The following is a 23,241-nucleotide window of genomic DNA, read 5'->3' on the forward strand; positions in this document are numbered from 1 at the left end:
CCTAACATTGTCTAATTATTTATAGAGCACTTTGCACTGCCCAAGGCATCTCTGCCTACATCAGTCATCCTCACATCTTGATTGTGACAAGCAATTAGGCATGGGACCCACTGACTTCTAGTACTTCATCTGTTGAATCCAATCGTTCTTAGCCCTGACTGTAATTGTATCACTTGGGTGTGAAACAGAGGCCTCATTTCAGAAATTCTGATTTGTTGGGTTAAGATGAGTCTTATCCCACAGGTGATTCTAAGTGCAGCCAGGATTGAGAATCATTACTGTAAGCACTTGTGCTAGTTGAGATATAGCACTATCTTAACTCATAAATGGCAAATGTTTATTCAGAATATGCTATATCAAGGCAATGTTCTAAGGGCTTTGGAAAAGGTAAAGCATTATAACATGGTCCCTGTGCTCAGTGGCTTTAATGTAGCTGGAGGGATTGGATACATCCTTTAAAAGGCTCACCTAATAAGACATATACTTTAAAAATAAATAATATGTAGGCTTCCTTGGTCAAAGATGCAGTGAAAGTCTTGGGTGCTACCAGAAGTAGAGATGACCATGCACTGAAATAGGAGAGAATTTAATGCATGAGGGAAGTTGTTTTCTGAGACTTCAGGGCAAGGGGTTGGTTACTCAGAGAGGGAGAGGAACAGGGAGGGAGCACTGTTTTCAGGCAAAGGCACAGCTGCAGGAATATGTATAGAAATTGAGGGAGACTAAAAGGCACATTCTCACTAAAGTTCTGACGAGAGGGCACTAGAAGAATTTGGAGAGGACAGATTTGAGCCAGAATGAAAAGAGTATTAGTAAAATGGCTAAAGGAGTTGAACAATTTTCCAGAATACCCAGAAATAGTATCTGGAATAGTATTGGAAGCTGGCTAAGGATCATGTCCCAAAGGGTCTTAGTAAATTTACTGAGTTCTTAGTAACTAGAAAAAACACTGTGCTAGCTGCATTACATATGTTACCTTATTTAAAACAAACATCTGGTAAGCTAGTTATTATTAGCCCTGTTTTACATATGAGAGGGGAGATCAGTTAATTTCCTCAAAGTTACATAGCTAGAAATAGTAAGCTGAGACTGGGACATTTGCTTTATTTAGAAACATGGCATCATAACAATCATGTATTAAAATTTAGGGTTTTAAAAAATTGAGATATCTATAATAAAATTCATTCTTTTAAAGTATAGAGTTCTGTGGGTTTCAATATATACAAAAAGCTATGCCATTATCAAATTCTAGAATAATTTAATCAGTCCCCAAATAAATCCAGTGCCTAGTGGGAGTCAGTCTCATTCCTTTCTTTTCTAGCTAATTGACTTTCTGTCTCTATGGAGTTGCCCATTAGGGGTATTTCAAATAAATGGAATCACACAAAATTTGGCTGGTTTCCTTCATTCAGCATTGTGTTTTCAAGGCTCATCTGTTTTAGCATGTATCAGTACTTCCTTCCTTTTTATGGCTGAGAAATATTCCACTGTACAGATAGATAAACAACATTTTATCTATTCACAGTGGACATTTGGGTTATTTCTACTTTTTGGCTATTACAAATAATGGTGCTATAAGCATTCACTTAAAAGTCTTTTTCATATGTACTTAAACATCTATAACACAAAGTTGTCCATTTTAACCATAGTTTAAGTATACAGCTCTATGGCATCAAGCCCAACATAGTTGTGCAATCATCACCACCATCTATTTCTAGAACTTTTCACCTTCTCAAAGTGAAACTCTGTACCAACAAAACAGTAACTTCCCATTCTCCCCTTGCCCCTCACCCCTACCCCAAGCTCCTGGCAAATACAATTCTACTTCTTATCTCTATGAAATGGACTACTCTAGGTACCTCAAGTTAAGCACAATTATATGATATTTGTTCTTTTGTGACTGGCTTGTTTCATTTAGCATAATGTCTTCAGGATTCATCATGTAGCATGTGTCAGGATTTCTTTCCTTTTTATGGCCATGTAATATTACACTGTAAGAATATACCACATTTTGTTTATCCATTCATCTGCTGATGGGTACTTGTATTGTTTCCACCTTTAGGTTACTGTGAATAATGCTTTGAATAGGGGCCTTCACTTTTTATAAGTTTTTGTATGGACATTCAATTCTCTTGGGAGTGGAATTCCTAAGAGTGGAATGCTGGGTTGTATGAAAATTCTACGCTTACCTTTTTGAGGACTTGCTAAACTGGTTTTCAAATTAGTTCTGCCATTTTACATTCCTATCAGCAGTGTATAAGGGTTCCAATTTTTCCACATCCTTAGCAGCACTTATTATCTTTCTAAAAAAGCCATCTTACTGGGTGTGAAGTAGTAGAAGATTTAGGTGTTATTGATTATTATATGCAAAGATATTGGCTTAATGCAGCAGTTCAGATATAAAGTGATGAGACTGAACAAGAGGATGGCAAAGGAAATGAAATGATCAGGCAAGGAAATACTACTAATTGAGAAATGAATGAATATTAGTAACATTCTAGATACAGGGAGAAAAAAGACTCATTTATAGCAATAAAACTTTGAGTTTGGTTGCCTGAAAGAATGATAGTATTAATCAGAGATAATTCTAGGAATGAATCTGAAATGGCAAAATTAATTCTTCAAATGATGTATTTGAGGAATCGATGCATTACACATTATCAGGCAGGTGAAGTACAGGGGTTGGGGCTGGGGACAATGAAATACCTTGTGTTTTTAGAAAAGGTCAAAGAAGCATTGGCAGACCAGAAGAGGGTCTTTGTCTGTATGTGCTTGGATTCCTAAGGCTAGGATTAGCAATTTATGAACTAAAAATTAAGGGAGGCAGAGCAACAGAATTATACATTTGCCTTCCTGTTTCTATTTAAAATAGTGATATAAAAGTTAAATAATAAAAAACAGCATATTCTTTACGCTCAGAGTTTTACCAGAACTTTAGCTGCTAAGTCCCTTGAGTTGGTATCAGACTTTAATCTATAATTTGGAGCATTCAGGACAGCAGTACCCTTGGCTCAGAATGGCATGTGTAAGCTTTGTGCAACTGCCCTCTAAGGGTTGGCATGAGATTGGGAGTCCTAGGGGAAGGAGTGTCACTACAAGCAATTATCTGGTTGGCCGGGAACCAAGCTGGCAAGCTATCAAGGAGAGTGTGAGGAAGTTTCCGAAGCTCCAAACAGCCCCCTTCTAAAAGGAGGCCATCCCAGTAATGAGAGTGTATACCCGTAAGAGATCACAAGTCTCGAGGTAGAACACAGTCCCTTAATGGTCAGTGATCATGCCTTAGCTCAGGTTGGGCAAGTCTCCAATAAGATAACATTCAGGAATCAATACAGTGGTGACTCATATGCCTGGGTACCTGCTTTGAGAGAGAAGTTTCATGATACTATTTAGGATGCTATGGTAAATGTTCTCAAAGAAAATGCGAAACATTGTCAGTCAGCTTACTCACTGAGTTTTCCCTCTGATCTGATATACTGAGATTATAAGAAAAAAAATCACTTAGAAGGCAAAACAGAACATATATTAAGAGTAACTGTTAAAGACAGAGGTTAAGGTAAGAACCATAGAGAAAAAAAGAAAAAAGAAATCTAAGAATGAAGGCCTATGAACACATTTAAATGTTCTCTTTCACTCCCACATACATACCTACATTTTTAATTGAATTAAATAAACCTCATGGTCAAAGTTGCAATCTTTCTGAGGGTAATGGGGTTCCAAGACAGATTTTCCCTTATTTTCCTAAAGTGGAGCCTATTCTGGTATATTTTATCTTCATCAGCAATTTTCTGTGTTTTAAAAGGATAATGTCTACTTTCTGCAATATTTTCTAGAATGTAGATGAAAAAATAACAATAACAATAAAAAACTCAAAGATTTACTGAATATTCTTAGTCATTTAATCTTCAAAATACTACCATGTCCCTGAGCACACACTTTATAGGTTGCAGGACCCCAGAGTCTGTACTCTTACCTACCATGCTTCATGGCCTCCACTGGCTTATAGGAGATTCAATGAAGAAAACATTCCATTTTGGTGAAGGGTAAATTATTCTATACTTCAAACCTTAGAAGCATAGAAGCAGACACTTTCTTTCAAAAGCAAACCAAACTTTTCTGTACAAATCAGTCACTCCACCTATAAACATATATATATATATATATACAATCAGTGTAAGCCACGCATCATGTGTAGAAATATTTCTTTAAGGCCTTAAATACATTTTCTTTTCAACAGATGGGTCTCACTGATCAGGAGTTACTAAATACTCCCATTACAAACAGGGGACTACGCTTATCCCACTGGATCTACTCCTTCCTTTCTCCTTTGTGCTGCTGTCAACCCTCACCGCACATCCCTTCAAAGCATCCCAGCCAGATCACAGGTGATCCCTTCTGTTGGAATGCTGCCTTGGCTGCCTCCCTGCCCAGTGTGATCCCCCTTCAGGTCTGGACGGAGTCAAAATGGAGTTCACCGAGCAGCAAGTTACTGACCCCAGGAAGATAGGCCTACAGATGGTTTTCTTCCCCATCACCTCACCCCCTCACTCCCTTACCCCTGCCTTCTCCTTCCCTTCTTTCCTCTCTCTCTCTCTTACACACACACCCTCTTTCTGTAAGTAAGTGATCCCAACTGTGTGGTGCCCAAAGGGAAGTGCTGTTTCAGAATATCAGCCACTTGACAGCAATAACTATTCTATTAATGCTTTAAAAATAATCACTATGGTAGCTAAAGCTCTAAGAAGAAAACTAAAGGAAGTCCTTGTGCACACTTACTCCTTGCACTTCCTAACATAGACAAGTGGTGACTCCAAGGAAAAATTCTGTGTTTACAGAATAAATTCCACTAAGATAAAAACAAACATAGACCAAACAAGGTTGTTTCTAATCAAGTCTTTATAGAACTAAAATTGCCAAACAATGCTGAAATATTAGGCAGCAGTTACAAACTGTTTGGCACAGGAATTCCATTGCACAAAGAAATTATTTTAAGAACCAAACACAGAAGTGTAGAGGTACAGGTATAAATTCCCTTGGCCTGGCATTTTATATAGGTTAATGGATCAATTTATATATCTTATAGAAACAAACAAAAAGTTTTGAAGTAATAGATATTTTTAAAAATCAAGATGGAAGGTCCACATTAGAAGAATATGTTCAGTAAAAATCAAGCAGAAAAAGGATATGTGAATTATTGCATCTTTAATGCAAACATTTATGTGATACTTTATAATGAATAACCCTTAAATTGTAATATATGTAACTGAGAGTCACATGCTCATTATTGATTCCAAAGAAATTTTACAACATATTTTCTATTACTTAGATTTCATAATTTCATAGTATAAAGTGATGTAATGGATTTTTCAGAGTAGGAGGTTACTTCAGTGGTTCATTTAGAGTGAATTGCTAATTATATCCATTTATAACAGCCAGGGACTGAGGATTAATAACTTGGTAGACTGTACGTGCTTTTGAAAAACACTGCTTCAAATCTATAACATTAGCCTAGATACTTAAAAATGAGTTCATTTTCCCTACATTTTAGAAATTATTAGGTATACATTAGCCTCACCTTCCATTTATTCAACACAGACAGAAGTAAAAGAGTGAATTTTTAAATCATTAATTATGATATAAACTGTCAAATAGCCAAAGACTATCTATCTTACAGCATTCATGGAGAATGCTGTAAGTAATATGAGCTATATGAGGTTTAAAACTATTATATTAATAATATCAATAAAAACACCAAAGGATCAATGAGAAAAATTCTAATACTTGATGAGAAAGCAAATTGTATAAACGAAATTTTATACTATACATAGAACAGCCCACATTTGATTTACCACTATTTTTAAAAAGCAGTATCACTTCAGTTATAATGCTGTCTACATTTTGCATTCTAAAAATGTAAACAAGGAAATTTCATCAAATCTTATTTCCAACAAAAAGGCAAATGAAACTGGAAAACTGCACAAATTTCCCAGATTCTAATTTTATCTTGTTTCTCAAAATAGACTATTATACTGAAAGATTTCAGAACATATAGGAAAATTCTGGGTTATGTTTACCTAGATTATTAACAACAAATTATGCATTTTGCAAAATTGGAAGTATCATTAAGATGACATAAAATACTTCTACCATAAGGTATTACAAACAGTTTAGTAAACATCAAGTTAAGACAAATAGATGATAATTCTCTTGCCATACATGAGTGATAATCAAAATAATTTAACAGCTGGCATGTCAAAGCATGGGTCATAATGTTGGAGGAGGGTCCTAGGGGCTGCTTCAGGCCATAATTATTATTTCAGTTGCAAGATTGTGGGGAGGTACAGGGAGTCACAAGAAGGGAGCTGGAGTGGCTTAGGGCAGCAGAATTCTCTAGCTACCTTAGAAATATTTCAGGAACCATAAGCATAGCCATACTAATGTACACCTGCTGCTATCATCTCTGCATGTTTGTATGATCCTTAAATAAGGGATAAAAAAGGCATTAAGCAATTATTAAAAGTCTTTGCAAATCTACCACTTGTTATTGGAGAAAATGTTATCTATTAATTTTTGCCTAGCTAAAAAGCAACACCTTGGGGGAAATTTTGTGAAAGAAATTAAAACTTAAAGAAAAAGGACTTTAAAAAAATTTTTAATTAAACATATTTATATAAAATATTTTATGATTTTATTAAAATTATTTAAGAATGAAAATATGAGGTTACACTTCCAAGTAATGATCAGGCTGACAGAATTTAAATATATTTCTCCCTAAATAAATTATTTAGTATAAATATAGCTGTAAGTTCAACCACACTTAAGAATGGAGAGTCAAAAAAAAAAAACAAGAACGGAGAGTCAGAGAAATGAATGGGAATATTTTAACAAAATTTTGACATATGTTTTTCTTAAAATTAATGCTTTCACAATAAACTGAATTTTCATATATTGAATTTCCTAGAGATGGTGTATAACTATTGCTGCTGAAAAGTTGATGCTTATGAACAAGCAAATAATAATAATGAAAAAATTAGAACTTTAAGAAATATTTGATGTCATGATATGGAGATGTAGGAGGCAGTGTACACAGAGCTACACATTAAAAAAATACATTTCAAATCATTTTTATTTGCTATATTTTCTAGATGGAATATACAAATCTAAAGAGTAAAAACTTGTTGTTGATTGTCCTCTTGTTGAAAGGGATTAAAGTCACCTAGCAACCTCTGTGTTGTAGAAACCAAAGTAGAAGTATACTAGTTCTAAAACTAAAGAGTGCATACAGATAGTAAAGCATTACCTTGTGCTGTGATGTTTTGACACACATTGCTCATCACACGACAAAGTAAAAGTCATCAAGAAATTCCCAGGAAAAATAAATGCCTCTAAAAGCATAATTGTAACAAAAAAGTTTACAAACCAGGACCACACAATCACAGAGACAGATATATACACTACAAAAAAGAAAATAAAACATTTGGCCAAAGAGTATATAGATCATAGCTTACCAAGGAGGACTGAATAAAGGACACTTGTGAAGGGTTTTAAAACATCTTAGGTAGAAATATAAGTGAGTGTAATAATGATTTATAGAACCCAAGACTATTTTTAAACTTACCTTTATAAAGGCAAAGAAGGAATGAAAATTAAAGTAGGACAGGAGGTAGTTAGGGAAAGCAACTTTAATAAGGAGGAGTAAATATAAGGACTTGAGTTATAGAGAATGATAAAAAGACAATTTCAATTAGAATGTGAAATACTATTTGTGATAATGGACTAGAGAGAGGTAAATGACAAGTATTTATATTGCAGAAAGTTGTTTTTTGAGTATCACAATATTCCAGAGTGTAAGCTTTGAAATAAACATAACTTAGCTCCCTAGTCAAAAAAAGAAATTATATATTTTAAAACAAAAGAGCTCAATAATTATAGAACATATGTGCACACAGTTTCTATATGTGCAAGTATGACAGCAGAAAAGAGCAGGCATGTGAGAATCTGTGTTTTCCTTTACATATTAATGACTGAAGTTTTGTAGTGTGGGGTGATGTCTTTAAATAATGAAAAAATAAAATCACCATTTTTATATCATCATTGAGCAAAGTGGAATTTGGAAAAAAAGGAGCCCCTTATTCTGCCTTTAGTGGATGCCTTGGAAATGCCCTTCATGCCAAGCTGACTCAGGTTCATAGGTCTTGGTAATCAATATTGAATAACTTGATTCTTCATTGACTCTGAGTGGATAAGAAATTAAATGAAAATTGTAGCATCTAACTCCTACTTGGAGGAGTGAAAGTGTCATTTCTAAGAATGGTCAATTGTCAGTTGACCAGAAAGGCCTATCTCCTCTAACCTCCAAGAATGAACCAGTAAAAGAAGAGAAGTGAAACAAACAAATGAACAACCATTAATATATGCATGTTATTTCAGCTCAGCAGTCATTAAAAGCCAGATACTTTATGTGCTACAAACACCTTTTCCCTTTGAGAAAGATAAATAATACCGAAGAACTTAATAGTGGAAAACTTAATTAGTTATCACTAGAAATGCGGCTGCCTTACAGCCCTCACTGTGGACAGTCTTATAGTGGAATATCAATCTTCCCTCCAACTAGTGCCACTAAAATGACTTAACACTCTAGGTTTATGCCAGGTCAGTGTACACAGGTCCTCTCCAGAGCTATGAATGAAGTCATACTTTATCAGAAAGCAGGTCAGAGGTGACATAAATCATCTAAGTATAACAGGCAACAAAAATAAGTTTCTATTATAAGCAGTCATTTCCTAAAATGAAGAGGATATACAGCCTCCATTTTTTTGAAGAGTGATGAGGAGAAAATCTTCACATAAAACCAAATAAGACTTTTCAACACTCTGAAAAAAGGCATGGAATCTATAGGTACATGAATTTGGTTTGTAGACTTTGACATACCATGGGCACTGAATGAAACCCACTAAATTGTACCCATTGGCCCCCAATCCCTCGTCCACTCACCTTTTGAGGGATTGGGGCTAACTGTTCATTGCAAATAAGGCTGTGGGGCAATTAGAATAACTTATTTTCCTTAAACTTAGGTTGGAAAACCAAGTGTCAAAAGGCCTTGAATTGAAACATTACAGCTACCCAACTAGAAAAAGAAGACATACTTTTACTGTGTCGTTTATTTTATTTGTATTAACTTAAGGATTTTTTTCAGGCTGTTTTGCGTTATTTTTTTTAATTACCAAATTCTATTTTTGGGGAGGAAGAATTTAGGTTCAATTTAAAATTTAGTGGGCAGTACGGAGAGTTCTCATATATTTCTGTCAACAAACACATACAACCTCCCTATCAACATCCCCACCAAAGTGCATTTGTTATAACTGATGAACCTACACTGACATATCATCACCCAAAGTCCACACTTTACATTCAGGCTCACTCTTGATGTTGTGCATTCTATTAATTTTGACAGATGTGTTATGGCATGTCCACCATTGTAATATACTACAGAATCCTAAAGTTCCTCAAAATCCTGTCTACTTTGCTTATCATCTCTTCCTACTGCCTAATTTCTGGAAACCAGTGATTTTTTTACTGTCTCATCTTTTTCCAGCATGTTAGAGAATTGGAATCATGCAGTATGTTTTACAGAATGGCTTATTTCACTAAATAATAATGCATGTAACTAACATTCCTCCACATCTTTTCATGGCTTGATAGCTTGTTTCTTCTTAGTGCTGAGTAGCATTCCATTGTCTGGAGATACACAGTTTATTTCTCCATTCACCTACTGAAAGGCATCTTGGTTGAGATCAAGTTTTAACAATTACAAAGAAAGTTGCTATGAACACCTGTGTACACGTTTTTGTGTGGACAGCTTTCAACTCCTTTGGGTAAATACTAAGGAGCACAACTGTTGGATTGTATGGTAAGAGTAATTGTAATTTTGTGAGAACTGCTAAACTTTGTTCCAAAGTGGCTGTACCATTTTGCCTTCCTACCAGCAATGAATAAAGAGTTTCTGTTGCCTTCCAATCTCACCTGTATTTGGTGTGTCACTGTTTTAGATTTTGGCCATTCTAATAGGTGTATAGCAGAATCTCCTGTTTTAATTTGCAATTCCCTGATGAGATATAATGAACATCTTTTCATAGGCTTACTTGCCATCTGTATATTTTCTTTGGTGAGGTGTCTATTCTATTTTAAAAATCATTTTAAAACTTTTTTATTGTTTTAAGAGTTGGAATAATTCTTAGTATATTTTGGATAACAGACCTTAATCAGATATGTCTTTTGCAAATATTTTTTCCCAGTCTGTGGCTAGTATTCCCATTCACTTGATACTGACTTTAGCAGAGCAGAAATTTTTAATTTTAAAGAAATCCAACTTAGAAAATGTTACCTTATGATCTTATCTTTGGTCTTATATCAAAAAACTCATTGCCATACCCAAGGTTATCTAGGATTTCTCCTATGTTATCTTCTAGGAGTTATTTATAGTTTTGTATTTTATATTTAGATCTATAACCTATTTTAATTTTTGTGATGAGTATAACGTTGACATTTTCTTTTAGTTTCTCTTTCTCTGCCTGGCTTATTTCACTGAGCATAACACCCTTTAGCTCCATCCATGTTGCAAATGGTAGGATTTGTTTTCTTCTTATGGTGGAATATTCCAGTGTGTATATATGTACCACTTCGTTATCCATTGATCTACTGATGGACACTTAGGTTGCTTCCATATCTTAGCTATTGTAAATAGTGCTGCAATAAACACAGGGGTGCATATATCTTTTTGAATAAGGGATCTTATTGTCTTTGGGTAAATTCCTAGGAGTGGAATTCCTGAGTCAAATGGTATTTCTATTTTTAGTTTTTTGAGGAACTTCCATATTGCTTTGCGTGATGGTTGAACTAATTCACATTCCCATGAACAGTGTAGGAGGGTTCCCCTTTCTCCGCATTCTCCCCAGCATTTGCTTTTCCTTGTCTTTTGGATGTTGGGATGTTGACCATTCTAACTGGTGTGAGGTGATATCTCATTGTGGTTTTAATTTGCATTTCCCTGATAATTAGCCATGTGGAGCATCTTTTCATGTGCCTGTTGGCTATCTGATTTTCTTATTTGGAGAAGTGTCTGTTTATATCCTCCACCCATTTTTTTAATTGGGTTATTTGCTTTTTGGGTATTGAGGCATGTGAGTTCTTTATATATTTTGGATGTTAACCCCTTGTTGGATATTCCATTTATGAATATATTCTCCCATAATGTAGGACGCCTTTTTGTTCTCCTGATGGTGTCCTTTGCTGTACAAAAGATTTTAGCTTGATGTAGTTCCATTTGTTCATTTTTGCTTTTGTTTCCCTTGCATAAGGAGATGTGTTCAGGTAAATGTTGCTCATGTTTATATTCAGAGATTTTTGCCTATGTTTTCTTCTAAGAGTTTTATGGTTTCATGACTTACATTCAGGTCTTTGATCCATTTCAAGTGTACTTTTGTGTATGGAGTTAGGCAATAATCCAGTTTCATTATTTTACATGTAGCTGTTCAGTTTTCCCATCAGTTGCCTATATTTATGTGGGTCTATTTCTGAGCTCTCTATTCTGTTCCACTGATTTATTTGTCTATCCATTTGCCAACATCACACTGTATTGATTATTGTGGCTTTATAGCAAGACTTGAAATCAGGTTGTGTAAGTCTTCCACTTAGTTCTTCCCCTTCAGTACTGTATTTTTTGCTTCTCCATATAAACTTTAGAATCCATTTGTCGATATTTACAAAATAACTTGTGGGGATTTTGACTGAAATTGTGTTGGATTATAAAATTTTGAAGAACAGACATCTTCACAATATTGAGTCTTCCTATCCATGAACATGGAATATCTCTCCATGTATTTAATTCTCTTCCTTCACCAGAGATTTGTAGTTTTCCTCATATAGATCTTGTACATATTTTGTTAGATTAATACCTAAGTATCTCATTTAGGGGGATACCAATGTAAACGATAATGTGGAATTTCAAATTCCACTTGCTCATTGCTGGTATACAGAAAAGTGATTGACATTTGTATGTTAATCTTATACCCTGCAACCTTGTTATAATTGCTTATTAGCTTCAGGAGTTTTTTGTTGATTATAGTTGACCCTTGAACATGGGATTGAAATGCACAGGGCCACTTCGATGTGAGGGTTTTTTTTTAATAAATATATTGGAAAATTTTTGGAGATTTCCAATAATTAAAAAAACATTTTTTGCCTGCTTTACTGTAAGAATACAATATAAAATATGCGTTAATCAACTGTATATATTATTGTTAAGGCTTCTGGTCAACCGTAGGCTATTAATAGTTAAGTTTCTGGGCAGTCAAAAGTTATACATGGATTTTTGACTGCATGGGGGTCAGTGCCCCTAAACCCTGAATTATTCAAGGTTCAACTGTATTCCATATTTTGTACATAGATGATCATGTCATCTGGAAACAAGGACAGTTTTATTTCTTCCTTCCTAATCTATACTCTTTTTATTTCTCTTTCTTACTGCATTAGCTAGGACTTCCAGTGCTATGTTGAAAGCAATAGTGAGAGGACATCCCTGCCTTGTTCCTGATCTTGGTGGGAAAACTGAGTTTCTTACATTGAGTGATATTAGCTGTAGGTTTTTTGTAGATGCTTTTTATCAAGTTGAGGAAGTTTCCTCTATTCCTACATTGCTGAGACTTTTTTTTATCATGAATGGGTATTTGATTTTGTCAAATGCTTTTTCTGCATCTATTTAAATGATGATCTATTTTTTCTTCTTTAGCCCATTAATGCAATCAGTTTCTAGTTTCCTAAGAAGAAATCTCAGATTATAGATTCTTAGATCTCTCTCATTGTCTAATACAGGCATGACTGCTATAAATTGTTTTCACTGAATCTCACAAATTTTGATGTTTTATTTTCATTTCCCTTTAGTTCAAAATACTTTGGTTTCTCCTGAGATTCCTTTCTTGACATGTGTTATTTACATGTGTGTTGTCATTAAAGCTGCAACTATTTTTGGATTTTCCAACGACCTTTCTGTTATTAATTGATTTTCAAGTGGTGAATCAGCCTTGCACAGCTGGCTTAAGTTCCATTTGTTTATAATTCTTTTTATACATTGTGGGATGTGGTTTGCTAATATTTTGTTGAGGATTTTTGCACTCATGTTCATGAGGGCTAAAGTTTTCTTATAATGGCTTTGTCTAGTTTTGGTATTAGGGTAGTGTTGGCCTCACAGAATGAGCTAGGAAGTATTCCTTCTATTTTCTGAAAGAGAGTGTAGAGAATTGGTACAATTTTTTACTTAAATTTGGAAGAGTTCAACATCGAATCCATATGGGCCTGATGCTTTCTGTTTTGGAAGATTATTCATTATTAGTTCAATTTCTTTAACAGACATAGGCCTATTCAGATTATCTTATTCTTCCTGTATGAGTTTTGGCAGAGTGTAAGTTTCAAGGAATAAATCCTTTTCATCTAGGTTACTAAGTTTGTGAGCACAGAGTTCCTCATAGTGTTCTTTTTTTATCCTTTTAACATCCATGAGGTCTGTAGTGCTGTCCCCTCTTTAATTTCTGATATTAGGAATTTGTGTCCTCTTTTTATCTTAGGTTGCTTGGCTAGAGGCTCACTGATTTTATTGATGTTTTCAAAGAACTAGTTTTGGTTTTGTTGGTTTTCTCTATTGATTATGTTATCAATTTCATTGATTATTGATCCAATTTTTATTTCTTTTCTTCTGCTTACTTTGGATTTAATTCGCTCTTCTTTTTCTAGTTTCCTAAGAAGAAATCTCAGATTATAGATTCTTAGATCTCTCTCATTGTCTAATACAGGCATGACTGCTATAAATTGTTTTCACTGAATCTCACAAATTTTGATGTTTTATTTTCATTTCCCTTTAGTTCAAAATACTTTTGTTTCTCCTGAGATTCCTTTCTTGACATGTGTTATTTACATGTGTGTTGTCATTAAAGCTGCAACTATTTTTGGATTTTCCAACGACCTTTCTGTTATTGATTTCTGGTTTAATTCCTCTATGGTCTGAGAGCACTGTATGATTTATATTCTCTTAAGCTTGTTAAGGTGTGTTTTATAGCCCAGAATGTGGTCTATCTTGGTGAATACTCCATGAGAGCTTGAAAGGAATGTGTTATCTGCTGTCATTGATGAAGTAGTATATAAGATGTCATTTATATCCAGTCAATTGATGGTGCTGTTGAGCACATGTTCTTGCTGATTTTCTGCCTGCTAAATCTATTTTTGATAGAGAAGTATTACAGTTTCCAGTTATAATAGTGGATTCATCTATTTTTCTTTGCAATTCTGTTTTTGCCTTGTATATTTTGACAGTTGTTAGGTGAATGCATATTAAGGATTGTTATACCTTCTTGCAGTTTTGACCCCTTTTAAAGTAATTACGCAATGCTTTTTTATGTCTGATAGATTTCTTGGCTCTGAAGTCTGCTCTGTTTGAAAATAATATAGCTACTCTAGCTTTTCTTTTGAAGAGCATTAGCATGTGGTGGGGACTTGATAATGGGGGGAATCTAGTAACCACAGTGTTGTGCATGTGATTGTATATTACTGATACCAAAATAATATATATATATATATATATATATATATATATATATATATATATATATATAGTGTTAGAATGGTGTATCTTTCTCCAGTCCCTTACTTTTCATCTATATGTGTCTTTATATTTAAAGTATCTTATAGACAATATAGTTGGGTTTTGTTTTCTGATTCACTTGGATGATCTCTTTAATTAGTGAATTTAGACCACTGCTATAAGGTGATTACTGATAGAGCTGAATTAATATCTGCCATATTTACTACTGTTTTTTACATTGTGGCCTTTGTACTTTGTTGCTATTTTTATCTTCCACACCTTTTCTGTCTTTTGTGGTTTTGAGTCATATAGTTCCTTTTTCTCTTCTTAGCATATCAGTTATACTTCTTTTAAAGCTTTTTTTTTTAGTTGTTGCCCTAGAGTTTGCAATATACATTTACAACTAATCCAAGTCCACTTTCAAATAACATGATACCACTCCATGGGGACTGTAAGTACCTCATAATAACAAAATAGTCCCAACTCCTCCCTCCTGTCCCTGTATCGTTACCATCATTTATTTCACTTATATATGAATATGTATATGTGTATTTGAACACATATGTATATAAATGTATGTTTTTGTGCATATATATGTATAGAGAGAGTACATAATTTAGTACATTGTTACTATTATTTTGAACAAATGATTAAAGGTTAGGCCAAATAAGAAAAATAAATGTTTTGATTTTACTTTCAGTTATTTCTTCTCCAATGCTCTTCCTTTCTTTGTGTAGATCTTAGTTCCTGACCTATATCATTCTCCTTTTTTCCTGAAGAATTTTTACATTTCTTGCAAGAAAGTCTACTGGCAACAAATTCCCTCATTTTTTGTTTGAGAAAGTCTTTATTTCTCCTTCACTTTTGCAGAATAATTTCACAATTTTTTTTCTCTCTCTCTCAACACTTTAAACCTCTCTCTACTCTCTTACTGTTGGCGTGGTGCCTAAGGAGAAGTCAGATGTAACTCCTAGCTTTGCTATTCTATATAAGGGGTCTTTTTTTCTGCCTTCTTTCAAGATTTTTTTATCATTGATTTTCTGCACTTTGAACATGATATACCCACATGTAGTGCTTTGTTTTGTTTTTTGGCATTTATCCTGCTTGGTGTTTCCTGAGTTTCTAGGATCTGTGGTTTGGTATCTGACGTTAACTTGGGAAAATTCTCACTCATTATTGCTTTAAATATTGCTTCTATTCCTTTCTCTTTTGGTATTCCCATTATGCCCATATTACATCTTCTGTAATTGTCCCACAATTCTTGGATATCTGTTGCATTTTGTTTGGTTATTTTATTTTTTCTCTTTTCAGCTTTGGAAGTTTCTGTTGTCTTTATGCTCAAGCTCAGAGATTCTTTCCTCAGTCATATCCAGTCTACTAACACCTCTATTAAAGGTAGTCTTCATTTCTGGTAGTGTTTTTGATCTCCAGCATTTCTTATTTTTTCTTGAAGTCTCCACCTCTCTACTTATATTATCCATCTGTTTTTACATGTTGTCTACTTTTTCCATTAAAGCCCTGAGCATATTAATCATGGTTTTAAAAAAACCCTGGTCTGATAATTCCAACATTCCTGCCACATCTGACCCTGGTTCTGATACTAGTTCAGTCTCTTCAAACTGTGTTTTTTGCCTTTTAGTATGTCTGGTAGTTTTTTGTTCTAAACTGGACATGTATTGGGGGAAAAGAATTGCAGTAAATAGGCCTTTAGTAATGTAGTGGTAAGGTGTGGAAGGATGAGAAGCATCCTCCAGTCCTCTGATGAGGTCTCACCTCGGTCCTGTGGTAAGCCTTTGCCCCTGACTGTGAGCTTCACCAGCGCTTCTCAGTGCCCACCTCCCCCTCCTTAAGTAGGACAGGATAGCTGGAAGGGTCTGGAGGTGCTTATTTCCTGTCTTTCATATTGAAAGTTGCAGGGAACTGGAGTTGGGCATTTCCTTTCCCCCAGGTATTTTAGGTTCTGGTAAAATAGTTTCTCCTGAGGACAGGCCTTATTAAGAACAGAACACTCTGGCATATTTCAAAATGGCTCCCTCTTCCCCCTGCCAAAGTACAAGGGGACTTTCCTCAGATACTTACTGTAAGGACCTGGTACAGCACCTGGAGGTAAAATTCACAAAAGTTTAGGGTCCCCTATAGCTGGGTGCCCCTAGGTTTTTACTCTGTGACTTACCCACAGTGAGCCTCCAGCAGTTTGTTAGTAACTCATTTTTCTACCCTGACACTAGTTGTTACAGACGTTTCCACTCATGGGTTTCTGCTCCTGTGAAATGTGATTCTCTGTATCTCCCTGTCTTTCCCATTTAGGGAGCAGTGGTTTGCCCTGTGACCTGACTTCTCCAAGGGAGCTATGAAGAATTGATTTTTTTCAGTTTGTTCATCTTTTTATCTTTTTAGTTGTAAGCATAGTAAGTTCCCTACATGGAAATTACAGTAGTTTTTTCAAAGTATTTTTTTTTTTACTTTTTAACCATATGTAATCCTATAATATATCACATCTTTTTATCCAAATATGAATTAGGAAATACTAGTGACTAGAAATTCTGTGATCATGGTGTGTTGGTTCTCAAAAATGGTTTTTACCATGTACCAATGAACTTTTCATAGAAGAAAGCACTGGTGAAATATCTTTTCAAGGCCTATCAAATAAGGCGTAGACTTACCACAGTTTTACATATATTGGCTTTAACTCTCTCTGATAACCAAAAATTTTTATTCTTACTTGTTCTAAAATTATAGAACAAATTGAGGTTCTGGGTGAAAACAGAATTAGCATATTAATTTTGTCACAGTGTATGTTGACAGGGAGATCTATGGTCTTTTGAAGTCATTGCTACCTAGTATTAAGAAATGATATACACAATCTTTATAGGTACGGGTAAAATGTTTTATATTTCTATACACACATCTACCCTCAGTCAATATTTTGCTGAAGTCCTGAAGTCTCAATATTTTTCCTAACCAGTGTTAATCCCTGTTAAATTGTAATCCTGCATATACAGCAGGTTAAGAGGAGTTCTCCTTAGGATATTAGCCTAGTTTCAAAGATGTTTTAATCTACCACATAATATCTTGAGTAAATGGAATTTGCATTCACTGAGTAGTAGAGAAAATGAATCAGCAAATTTCTTTGAATTTTTTTCACCTCATCAACTTTGCATTCTTGTAGCAAACCTGTCATTTTCAAAACGATTTACTTACTAAAATGACTCATTGTTATCTCATTTTCAGTAAGTTTGAATTTTTCTCAAAAGGTTAATCCAGGAATTTAGCACATTAGTAAATTGTACACAGTAAATAGCCATTTTATGCACATTTTCCTTTACAGATTAAAGAAAGGTAAACTTTTTATCCTTTGTATTGGTATGCAGGAGGGAACTTCCTCTTAAGAACAAAATCTATATTCTTTAGAGGCTTAAGTAGCAGGATTCTTTTTCACATCATCTATTCTCTGAAGGGATATTTAGAGTTCAGTTTACGGAAATAAGACCAGAGTAACTTTGTTCTCTGCTCTGTCAGAAAAGCAATGCATTGTATAACAAGATAGTAGCATGGCCAACTGGAAAAAACAACTGTTAATTGTACCTATTATCTACTAGAACACTTTTGATGAATTTTTTCCCACTCACTGGAAGATTTTCTTTTTAAGTTAGGAAAAAGAGTTAATCAGTCTCACATCTTAATGCCAATAATATTCTCACATCATGAGAAATATTGCATAAAGTAATGTGTTAAGACACCCTGAATTCAATCTTCATACTTCTGAAGTGTTTCTGATAAGCACACAGGTATTTGAATGTAATACTGTTTTTTTCCTTGAAAGGAAATAATAAGGTCACTTATAAAATACAATGGAACAAAATTTAACATCTGCAATATGCTACAAGTAGTCATAATAATATATGTTTACTATGCTGAATTTGAAATTCAGTGAAATTTAATAAAATGTTATCTTGTCTGAATCCTTCATTTTATAAATGAGAAATTATAAGCTTTCTCCTGCTCAGTAGCACATAAAAGTCAAATATCTCATTTAATGTCAACTGTACCTTTCTGTAATACCAAGTATACTACTCGTGCTTGGACTATCTGGTAAATGCATACTATGGACATAGGAAGAAGATGATAAACCTTGGAAAAAGATTAGAAAACAGGCTTTCAAAACAGGTAAAGACACGCATATGAATATGAAAAAAACAATCTGGAAGAGAAAGCCTAGTGTATTTCTGCACCTGTCCACAAGTATGAATGCTGACTTCCCTTTTGCAGTATCCCAAGTACCACACTGTATTTTTTCCACTGTAAGTGAGAATATATGACACTAGCAGCAAGGAGCAGCATCTTTTATCAAGAGCAGGACCTTGGTATCACCAATATAGAATTAAGATTTCAGAAGATGCCTCAACAAGTTATACTGTTTATTTGAAGAAGGTTTTTTGACCTTTGAATTTTTTTTAAATTATCATCTTCTAGCCATTATTTAGAGAATAGAAGATCAATGAGGGACTATTGGCTTCTTTTATCTTGTTATACTGTGTGTATTATGTCAATAAAAGTATTGATTTCAGATTTCAGAAAGTTCTCTATATTTGGAAGAAAAGGAAAAAAGAATCAATGTATTTCATTTCATTATCATCAAGTCAAGTATTAATCACTATGGGTTTTTTGCTACTAAACCTTTGGAATAAAAATTCTTTAAAAGTACTGGTCTAAACAGGTAGTGACTATACCATCTTACTACGCTGATGGACAATGACTGCAATAGGATGTGGGGCGGGGAGGCGTGATAATATGGGTGAATGTAGTAACCACAATGTTGCTCACGTGAAATCTTCGTAAGATTGAATATCGATGATACCTTAATAAAAAAAAAAGTATTGGTCTAAATTACAAATATATGAATTTTTTTTTGTAAGTTCCCTCATAGAGCTTACATAGAACTCTCATAGAGCTTACAATGTTCCAGGAACTGTGCTAGACATTGGAAATACCATTTTGAAGGAAACAGAAATAGAACTCTCATCATGGAGCTTAGAAACAATAACAGAATCAAGAAAAATGCACTCAACTTACTATGAATTTGTTTTAGCCATTTTTAAAAATTATGGCATCATTAATATACAATCACATGAGCAACATTGTGGTTACTAGATTCCCCTATTAGCAAGTCCCCACCACATACCCCGTTACAGTCACTGTCCATCAGCATAGTAAGATGCTATAGAGTCACTACTTGTCTTCTCTGTGCTATACTGCCTTCCCCATGCTCACCCCTCCATTATGTGTGCTAATCGTAATGCCCCTTTTTCCCCCTTATCCCTCCCTTCCCACCCATCCTCCCCAGTCCCTTTCCCTTTGATAACTGTTAGTCCATTTGGGTTCTGTGAGTCTGCTGCTGTTTTGGTCCTTCAGTTTTTGCTTTGTTATACTCCACAGATGAGTGAAATCATTTGGTACTTGTCTTTCTTGGCCTGGCTCATTTCACTGAGCATAATACCCTCTAGCTCCATCCATGTTGTTGCAAATGGTAGGATTTGTTTTCTTCTTATTAGCCATTTATTTTTTAATGAGTAAGGAAGGCATTTCAAAACCAGTGGAAAACTTGCATAGAAGAACCATCTACCTATAACTGTTTTTCACTATGAAATAAATGCGAAGGACATTCAAACTCAGAACTAAGAAACTAGTGGGATGGTATTATCTCATCATGTTAGTAGGTACAAAGAAAATAGGAAACAGTGCTATTTCTCCTTCTCTAGAAGGAAGTTGTTAGCCTTCCTTGAAAGAAAAAGGCAGAAGAACATAGGCAGTGCTCACCTTTCAGGAAGCCTGACCTCCAAAATCCTATTTATAGATCAGTTGTTTGAAAGTTAAAGTAGTTTTCCAAATCATGTTTATATTTTGAAGTAGCCACAAAAGCCTTTTGAACACACAAATATAACTGAAATCTATCGAATTACAATAACATCAGAAAAAAGTAGTTGCCAGTATGCATGGTATTTTAACTACAAATGTTTCCTTGGGCCCAGAAGTACCTGGAAGATTGTTACGGCTATGTCATGGGAATCTGAGAGCCTAATTTCACTTACGTGTGCACAATGAATAGTTTATCTGTCTTTAATTCCTGATGGCGAGGAATAAGGAAAGAAACAACACTGGTAGTTTAAAGAGAAATGGAGTAAAAATAAAATTATATTATTGCCTCTTTTTTTTTACACCATTTTCATTCATTCATACATTCACAAAATACTGTCTACCGCGTTCCAGCCACTGCTCTGTGTGCTGAGGCTACGTGACTCAAACAACGCCCCTGTTCTCACAGAACTCAGATCTACTGTGTGGAGCAGACAATGAATTTTTTTAAAAAGCAGAAATAAACAAATACTTTGCCAAGTGATGATAAACCTTATGAAAGAAAACAAGGCAACGTCAAGAGCGGCAATTCTGCTAGACAGAATGGTTAGGGAATGTATCCCTGAAAATTAATACTCAAGGAGAGATCCAAAGAAAGAAAGAAGAAACCCCGGTAGATACATGAAGGAAGAGAGTTCCAGGAACAGGGAACCGCAAGTGAAAACCTGGAGGAAAGAGGATGGTCATCTTATTGTCAGAACATCAAGAAATCAATGAATATCAGAGGGAAGGGAGAAGAGTGGCAAGAAATGGAATCAGAAATGTAAACAGTGGCCAGATCATCTGAGACCTCAGAGGCCCTGGAAAGGACTTCGGCTTGTACTCTTGAGTTAAACAGGGATTCACTGATGGTTTTATACAGAGGAGAGACATGATCTGACTTAATTTTTAAATGATCACTTGAATTTTAGGCTTGGGTAAAAGACCATGGTGAAATGACCGAGGGAGAGAGAGTCAGAAAGAGGAAGACCCACTCTAATGGAGGATATTGAAGCACTCAAAGTGAGGCATGGCGGTGGCTTTCAACAGTGTGCAAATGGTGAAATAGTGGGAAATGATCAGATTGTGGACATATTTCAGAAGTAGACTTTATGGAGTTTGGATATTTCTTGGCAACCTGTTGTTTTCAGTGTTCTCTTCATTCACTATAGTTAGGGAAGTGGAGCTCTCAGGAAAGATTATGTCCTTATAGATTTTGCTGTTTATTTTTAAAGATTGCTGAGCAATGCAAAGTGGTGAAATTTAGGTTTCACCTCCTTTTCTTACTTTCTATTACCTGTTAATGAGCAGAAAAACTGGTAGAAGATATGAAGATAAGCAAAGTATCTTCAAAGGTCCAGAAATTAGATAATCACAACCTTTGATCTGCATAGGATGAATCTCTACTCTTGGAACTAATAAGCACAATTACTGACTACACCTGGGAACTATAATACAGAAGCATGATAGAGGAATATTGAGGACTTAGTAAATAACCATACACACCAAGTTTTGAAAATTAGCAATGGACTATAGCTCTATTATTATTTTTAAAATGAGTGTAAATAAAGTACCAGTGAAAAAACTGTGCAAATATTGTCTAGAGATATATTATACACACACACACACACACACACACACACACACATACAAATATACAGTGTATACCCTACACACACTTTTTTAAGGTTGTTTGCATTGTTCCTTACAGACAGTAAGCTAAAATTGAATGCTTTCTTTGTTTCTCTTATTTTTCAACAAAATTTAATTCAATCCTCAACAAAATATTAGCAAACTGAATTAAAAAATATGTTAAAAGGATCACTCACCACAACCAAGAGGACTTCATTCCAAGGACACAACAAGGATTGTTCAGCGTCCACAAAATACTCAATGTGATATGCCATGTTAACAAAGGGAGGATAAAAACTGTATGATCATCTCAATAGATACTGAAAAACATTTGATAAAAATCTGTGTCTATTCATGGTAAAAACTCTGAACAAAGTGGGTATGGAGGGAGCATAACTCAATATTATAAAGACTATATATGATAAGCCCATGGCTAATATCATACTTAATGGTGAGAAGCTGAAAGCATTTCCTTTAAGATCAGGAACACAGGGATGCCCACTCTCACCACTTTTATTCAGCATAGCACAGGAAGTCCTAGCCACAGCAATCAGACACAAAAAAGAAACAAAAGGCATCCAAATTGGTAAGGAAGAAGTAAAACTGTCACTGTTTGCAGATGATTGATTCTATATGTAGAAAACCCTATAGATTCCACCAAAAAATGATTAGAATTAATAAATGAATTCAGTAAAGTTGCAGAATACAAAATCAATATACAGAAATCTATTGTGTTTCTATATACAAGCAACAAACTAACAGAAAGAGAAATTAAGAAATCAATGCCATTTGCAACTGTATCAAAAAGAATAAAATACCTGGGAATAAATCTAAGCAAGGAGGTGAAAGACCTGTACTCTGAGAACTGTAAGACACTAATGAAAGAAATAAAAGACACAAATAAATTGAAAGGTACTCCATGCTCATGGATAGGCAAAAGTAATATTGTTAAAATGGCCATACTGCCCAAAGCAATCTATAGATTAAATGCAATCTCTATCAAAATATCAGTGGCATTTTTCACAGAACTAGAGCAAATAATCCTAAAATTTGTATAGAACCACAAAAGATCCCAAATAGCCAAAGCAACT

The 23,241-nt window shown here is 34.7% G+C and overlaps 1 protein-coding gene across 2 annotated transcripts in view; it reads right to left on the minus strand.

The window, feature by feature from the left end:
• The window catches only part of TET2 (tet methylcytosine dioxygenase 2), a 160,365-nt gene that overhangs the window by 118,476 nt on the left and 18,648 nt on the right, over window positions 1-23,241 (minus strand). The window lies entirely within an intron of this gene.

Source organism: Manis javanica, chromosome 5, assembly GCF_040802235.1.
Source record: "Manis javanica isolate MJ-LG chromosome 5, MJ_LKY, whole genome shotgun sequence".
In the NCBI taxonomy this organism is placed as follows: domain Eukaryota; kingdom Metazoa; phylum Chordata; class Mammalia; order Pholidota; family Manidae; genus Manis; species Manis javanica.